The sequence below is a fragment of the Scomber scombrus genome, chromosome 13, assembly GCF_963691925.1.
Source record: "Scomber scombrus chromosome 13, fScoSco1.1, whole genome shotgun sequence".
Lineage (NCBI taxonomy): Eukaryota > Metazoa > Chordata > Actinopteri > Scombriformes > Scombridae > Scomber > Scomber scombrus.
Window position 1 is genome coordinate 1166237 of NC_084982.1, and position 7694 is coordinate 1173930.

Here is a 7694-nt window from a genome sequence, read left to right on the forward strand (position 1 = left end):
CATGAATATGAGACCAGTCAATCAAAATAATAATCTACACCAGGGATGTCAAAGTCAAATAGCACAGAGGGCCAAAAAAACTAATTTGCTACAAGCCGAGGGCCGGACTGGTTCAATGTTTATTAAAACATATTGAAATGATTGCACATAGCCTATTGAACCAAGACCTAACACAGTGTATATTATTTCATCATTAAATGAATAAAGCAATATTTTCTTAAAACATTTTCAACAGACAAACAGCAAAAAAGTAAATGTCCTTCAAAAACAAAATATGTTCCTTAATATCAAGATAAAAGCATAAATGAAATTGCATGCATTATAAACTGAAAATGCATTTTTGTAAATAAATAAATCAAATCAGTTCCCTGAGTCTATTCAACTGAAAAATAAATATAAATAAATATAAAACACCAAAATAAAATAAAATACAAAAATCTATGGCACACAGACAAAACAATACTTCCTTCAAAGAAAAATCACGTGTCTTGTTGAAACAAATTTCAAAATTTAACTGAATTAAAAACTGAAATACGTTAATGCTCTGTGATGCTCACTTGTCTGAGGCTGAGCCTGATACTTGGTGGTGTCTCATCTTTTGTACAAATTCATCAATGTTCGGGGTCGGGCCCTGAGCTGAGGGTTCATCAGTGAGACGGCTCCTGTGTGATGTTTTGTTTAGCTTCATCAAAGAGAACAGTTGTTCACACAGGTATGTGCTGCCAAACATAGAGAGCGTCTGAGCAGCTTGGATGTGCAGCTGGGGCATTGTGTCGGGGGTGAAACGTGTAAACTCAGCAGCACCCGCTCTCTCATATTTTTGCTTCAGTGTGTCTTTGCACTGGAGCTCAATCAACTCCATTTGTAGGTTTGGTGGTGCGCTTTCCACGTCAACTGCAAAAGGATCGCTGAGCAGTTCAAACCTGCTTTTTTGGGCTTCAAAGTCAGCAAATCTGCGTCGGAAGTCGGCTGCAAGTATGTTGAGTTTATCAGCAAACTGTGCACTCGGGAACACAGCGGTAGAGAGCTTCTCTTTCATGGTCTGGCATTTGGGAAAGTGGCTCAAGTTTTCTTTCCGCATCTGCATCTCCCACAGCTTGGTTTTAAACGCCCTCACTGTACTGTACATGTCAGAGATGACACGCCCCGATCCCTGCAGCTGCAGGTTCATCACATTCAGATGGCTCGTGATGTCGCACAGAAACGTTTCATCTCGGAGCTCTAATGTGTCTTTCCCTTTGCTTTCCATGAACAGACAGATCTCCTCACGCAGCTCGAAACATCTTTGCAGCACCTTTCCCTGGCTTAGCCATCGCACCTCTGTGTGATAGGGCAAGTCACCATACTCTGTATCTAACTCGCCCAGAAATGCCTTGAACTGGCGGTGATTTAAACCTTTGGCTCTGATGAAGTTAACTGCTCTCGTTATGGTGCTCATTACATGTTCCATTTTCAAGGCTTTGCCACACAACGACTCCTGGTGTATGATGCAGTGATAAGCTGTCAGCTCATCTGTGACGTTTTCCTCCCGCATCCTCTCACGCATCCTTGTCACCAATCCACTCCTGTGCCCACACATCGCGGGCGCTCCGTCTGTTGTCAATCCCACAAGTTTTTCCCAAGGCAGCCCCATTTCATTTACACATCTGGATACCTCTTCATACAGATCTTGTCCTGTAGTTGTGCCATGCATAGGATGTAATGCCAAAAACTCTTCTGTTATGCTCAGGCTGGAGTCCACTCCACGGATGAAAATTGACAGCTGGGCAATGTCAGATGTGTCGGTGCTCTCATCCACAGCAAGGGAATATGCGATGAAATCTTTTCCCTTTCTCACAAGCTGTTCTTTTAGATTGGTGGAAAGCTGGTCTACATGTTCAGCAACAGTGTTTCTGCTCAGGCTCACGTTTGAAAATAGTTGCCTTTTGTCTGGGCACACTGCGTCACAAACTTTAAGCATACAGTTTTTGCCATTGTCGCTAAGTGCTTGCTCATGTGGGAATGTTGGGTCTCTTTAGAATTAAAACCTGAAGAGTTCGGTATAGAACCTGCTCTATGTGTAAAGTGCCTTGAGATAACTTTGTTGTGATTTGGCGCTATACAAATATGATTGATTTTGCGACCTCTTCTGCCACAATAAAACTAGCCTTGACAGCAGCCTCGCTTTGTGATTTGGCTTTTGTGAACAGAGCCTGCCGGGACTTAAGACCTTGTTTTAATTCTTCCATCTTCTTTAGCCTTTGTTCCGTGTCCATATTCTTGTCTTTGTCTGTGTGTTTCTGAGATGTTTTATGGTGCCTTCTTAGGTTATATTCTTTCATTACAGTCAAACTTTCTCCACACAGAAAACACACAGGTTTGCCTTTTACCTCCGTGAACATATACTCTGCCTCCCACCTGTCTTGAAACCCCCTGTTCTCAGCGTCCACCTTCCGTTTAGCCATTTTTGGGAAGGGGGGTAGCTGAAAGTTGACAGTTGACCTTTCTTCGACTGCTGAGGAATAATGAAGCCGAGGCCCGTTGGCTGCGCTGCAGTGAGTTCTAGGGCTACCGTTGCATTGTGGGGAATGCACAACACATCTGCGGGCGGCTGCGGCCCGGTTCTAATAGTTATTAAATATCATCCCGGGGGCCATAGATAATTCATTGGCGGGCCGGATCTGGCCCGCGGGCCTTGACTTTGACATGTGTGATCTACACACACACACAGGTTTGTCTATGTGGCTTAGACAGACATTTTCTGAAAACCCGTCCGGTGGTGGTTTAGGTGGACTACACTTTCCTGAGGTCCTAGAACTACACTGCAAAAAAAGAAAAGTTGAGTGAACTCAAAATTTCAAGGCAACAAACTTCGATAAAATTTTAAGTTAGGAAATTAAACTAAATATTTTAAGTTTTGCTTCTGAGTTTGCTCAACTCCGAATTCTGAGTTTTGACAACGCAACTGTAAGTTGTCCCAACTTATTTTACATTGTAATAACTTTCAATCCTTACTTCTGCTAACTCTCCTGTAAGTTGTACTAATTTACAAATTTACATTGTAATAACTTTTAATCCTTACTTCTGCCAACTCTCCCATAAATTATACCAATTTATACATTTACATTGTATTAACTTTTAATCGTTACTTCTGCTAACTCTCCTGTAAATTATACTAACTTACCATTATCATTTTTATATTGTAATAACTCTGATTTATTACACATAATCCACTTAACTTTGGGTAAGACAGTATAACGGAATAATTTTAGAGGAATTTAAAATTGCACAATGCAATAGTTTATAATGTAACTCACCTTTATAACTTAATAGAACTAACAACAACTTCTACTCAAATGTATAAATAATTATACAGATGCAACATGTACATTCAAAACATTTGTTTTATTTAAAACTGCACCTGCATGCATCAAATCCCTTCCAACAGGTCCAAGTATGTGCAAACTAATGAGACCCATTTGTCCCTGTCCTGGCAGTGAACTTGCACTACATTGCATACTTGTAAACTTTGAGATATAAAATATCAAACATGCGTATTCCAAGACCATACAGAACCAGTATGAATAAAAGATCAAATATTAGTATGAATCTAACAAATGTGTTAACAAGGTTACTGAGTGCCATGACTTCAGTTTTCAAAATCTCAAAAATGAGTCATGTATACAAGGCCATACATGACCAGTATGATACAACTATGACTCTCAAATCTGTTTAAGGTTACCGAGCGCTAGAACTTCAGATCTCAAAATAATCAGCAAATTCTTTCTTGTGACACTGCTCAGTACCATGACAATTTTCAAACACTGAATCTTAACATATAATATGTATAAAGAAAACCTAATAAAGTGCAAACCAAGTAAAACTGTAAGACAGTGGGAGTTCGAGGTACATCAGATTTGACGGTGAGTAACAGGAAGACTAAATTAGCATGGTGTTCAGAGGTCAACAATGCCAGATCTGGCATTATCAGTTAACTTGTGGATTCAATGAAGGAGTTTGTTTTTGAGGGATCTGACCCTTGCAGAGATGTCTGTACCAAGTTCCATGAACACCTTCTGAACGGTTTCAAATGTGTACCTGAGATCTTTGGGGTACTTAAGGTTTAGAGCATAGATCATTCCAAAGAGGTAAGCAAAAGCAGTTGGCAGGTCAGGGAGATCTTGGAGGACAATCTCTTCTTCCACAACAACAGCAACACCCACGACATGTTGAGAAGCTGCATTGCCATCATCCTCCAACACAGTGAGGATACCCAAAGTGAGGCCCTTCGTTTGCTCCACTTCCGGGTCAGTGTCCTTATGTTGACAGACATAGGAAAAGAACAACACATAAGGTACAAGACATTTGTCATTAAAATCCTATGAATCAGAATAAGCAATTAGCCTAACATAATTCCAAATCATTGAATAAATATATTTTTCCAAATAGAGTTAATTATAGTTTTGACATTAACTATTTCCATCCCATACCCCACAATCAAAAATTGAAAGCCCCATACACAAATTAACTGACATTAATTAGGTTACATAAACTCATAGCCAGGACAGTACAACTATTGAAGACACCCATGACATTGGGAAAGGGAACAATGAGGATAGAGAGGTAGTGGTTTAAGTCAACATTAAATACAGTATAATAACTATCTGCATCAGTTAGCCGCTAACGTTAGCTATCGCTAATGACTGAAAAACTGTTTTGCGTACTAGCCTAAATGCTGAAAATGTGTAGGTCGCCTTATCCATCAAACAACGTATAGCGCGGCACAACACAACTGGGAATAAAATCAAATCCCCTTATCATTTTAACTTAATTGAATGAAAGGTTGCTTACCTGTGTGGAGCAGCTCCAGGCAGCACGGCCACAGCTAGAGTGAGTCTTCAGTGTGCCAACTCTGAAAGTTGGCTTTCCCGCATTTCACAACAAATAATTAAGAGTTGGCAGAACTGTTGTCCCTTATATTGAACTCCAACTTAAAGATATAAGTATGACCAACCAACCAAATCGTTTTGAAGCACACAACTGGCTTGCTTTGTTGTGCTAACTTATATTATTGCCTAAACCAGGGGTTTTCAAAGTGTGGGATAGTGAGCCTCCCCTAAGAGAACTCAAAAGCATACCCCCCCCCCCTTCACCCCCCCTAATTATTATTGCTACTATTACTGTTATTATTGTTGCTTTGTATGTTCCACACAGGCTTAAAAAAGGTTTTAAACAATAAATGTTATACACATCTTTATTTTTATAAACATCTTAAACATGTCTGTATGTTCTTAAACATATTTTTAAAACATTTTAATCATCTTTATCTGTGTATGTGCTTAAATATCTTTTTTTAAAACATTTTAACATCTGTATGTTTTCAACATCTTTTTCAAACACATTTTAACATCTGTAGCCTATGTTTTTCACATTTTAACAGTAGCCTGTTTTTTTAAATATATTTTTGAATACATTCATTTTAAGGCCTCTTTTTGCAATTCCTCAAATCAAATAAACAGATCAACGTCAGTGATTTTTATCATCACTGCGCGCATGTACAGCGCTGCTTTTCATATCGGTCTCAACATCATGCGTAAATCTTTTCCATGACGGCAATAAACCAATCTTGCCACCTTATTTTGCTCACCTCTATTTTAGTGGGAACAATGAGTCTGTGTCTTTGATGCGCACAGGCGGTTGATGCGGGGATGCACTGTGGAAAGGAATAAACGCAGATCATCCTCTACCCGCAGCCGTGACCGGTACTTGCTTTTAATCATTGTCAATGCGGAAAACCCACACTCACACAAGTAGGTAGACGTGAAGGGGATGAACACCTTTACAGCCTTTTTGTTGAGGTGGGGGAACTCGGTCTCCACAGACAGCCAGAAGTGTGCAAGTGACACCTCACTCATCCTTTGTTTCAAGTCCATATTAGAGTTCAGCTCGACAAGGGCCTCCTCCTCTTGCATAGTCAGTCCATCACGCGGTGTCACAGGAAAAGAAAACGGATTTCTCACCCACTGATTTGCCACGGTCTCCTCCCCAAAATAGTCTCCAAACTGCTCACGTAACCCCTTCAAATGTGCAATGACCACTTGTTGCTCACAGTCCAGTTGCAGTCCTGTCTTCTCCACAACATCCTCCAAGGTTGGGAACATTTCCACCGAGCCCCGTTCAACACGAGCACACCACAGATCCAACTTTTTCCTGAATGCAGAGACTTGATCGTGCGCCAAAAAGACGTTGCACTCTTTGCCTTGCAGAGAGGTGTTCAGTGTGTTTATCCGGTCAAAAATATCAGACAGATAGGCCAGCATTGCAACCCACTTTGCGTCCTCCATATGCTTCACCAGTGGGGAGTTGATTTCGGCCAGGAACATGAGGACTTCCTCGCGCAGATCACACAAGCGGGTGAGGACCTTGCCCCGCGACAGCCACCGGACCTCGGAGTGCAGGAGCAGCTGATGGAAGTGAGCGCCCATCTCATTGCAGAGGATGGAGAAGAGACGGGCGTTCATGGCGCGTGATTTAATTAGGTTGACAATTTTTACTGCCTCATCCAGGACCGCGCGCAGCTCTTTGGGCATCCTCTTGGTGGCCAAAGCCTGGCGATGGATGATACAGTGTGACCAAACAGCGGCGGGCGCAACCGCTTGCACCTGTTTCACCAGACCGCTGTGGCGGCCTGTCATTGCCCTGGCACCGTCAGTGCATATACCACAACAGCGGCTCCAGTCAATATGATTTTCCTGAATGAAGTCATTCAAAGCCTTGAAGATTTCTGCGGCTGTAGTGCGAGCCGGCAGAGGGTAGCAAAATAGAAATTCCTCCTGGACACCGAGCTCTTTAATAAAGCGTACATACACCATTAGCTGTGCACAGTTAGCAACATCAGTGGACTCGTCCAGCTGAATGGAGAAGAAAGGGCTCTCACGGATAAGCGTCCAGCACCTGTTCTTTGACATCAGCTGCCATGTCAGAGATGCGGCGCTGGATGGTGTTGTCAGAAATCGGGACGGCATCCAGCTTGGCAGCAGCAGCTTCGCCCAGTAGTACTGAACACATATCTTTGGCAGCAGGGAGGAGCAACGTCTCACCAATGTTGTGGGGCTTCCCCGCCTTCGCAATACGTAACGCTACGCGATATGATGCTTCGGTTGCCCTGGTGTTCACGGTGCCAAACGCCTCGATGACTTTCTTCTGTGACCGCAATTCCTTAAGTTTCAGGTCAAAAAACTCCCTCGGCTTGGCCATTAAACTGTGGTGCTTGGTTTCAATGTGACGCCGGAGTTTACATGGTCGCATACTGTCGTTAGCTAGCACCTCTTTACAGATAACGCACTGTGGCAGCTGAGCATCGTCAGGACCAATATATGAAAAACCAAACTTTAAATAATCAGGGTCATACTTCCTCCGTTTTCTGCTCGCCCCAGACTCTGTGCCCTCTCTCACTTTCACTTGAGATATTAAAAATCGATCCATTTTGCCACTCTCCAGATGTTTAGTTTTTTTTTTCTTCTTTGTTTTTCTCTCGCCGCGCCTCCCCTGAAACCCTCTGGCGCCCCCCAGGGGAGGCGCGCCTCACACTTTGAAAACCGCTGCTCCACAGCATTAACAAACTCTACATCCAAGTTAACCTCACTAAAGTCAACACCCTTTGATTTCTTTGACATAGGAGTGCCCCAAGAAATCTTACGCTTTCTGCCATCAGT

At 42.4% G+C, this 7694-nt stretch overlaps 1 pseudogene; it reads right to left on the bottom strand.

The window, feature by feature from the left end:
- Positions 1 to 553: 553 nt before the first annotated feature.
- On the bottom strand, positions 554 to 2444 carry LOC133993361 (general transcription factor II-I repeat domain-containing protein 2-like; annotated as a pseudogene).
- Positions 2445 to 7694: the final 5250 nt, after the last annotated feature.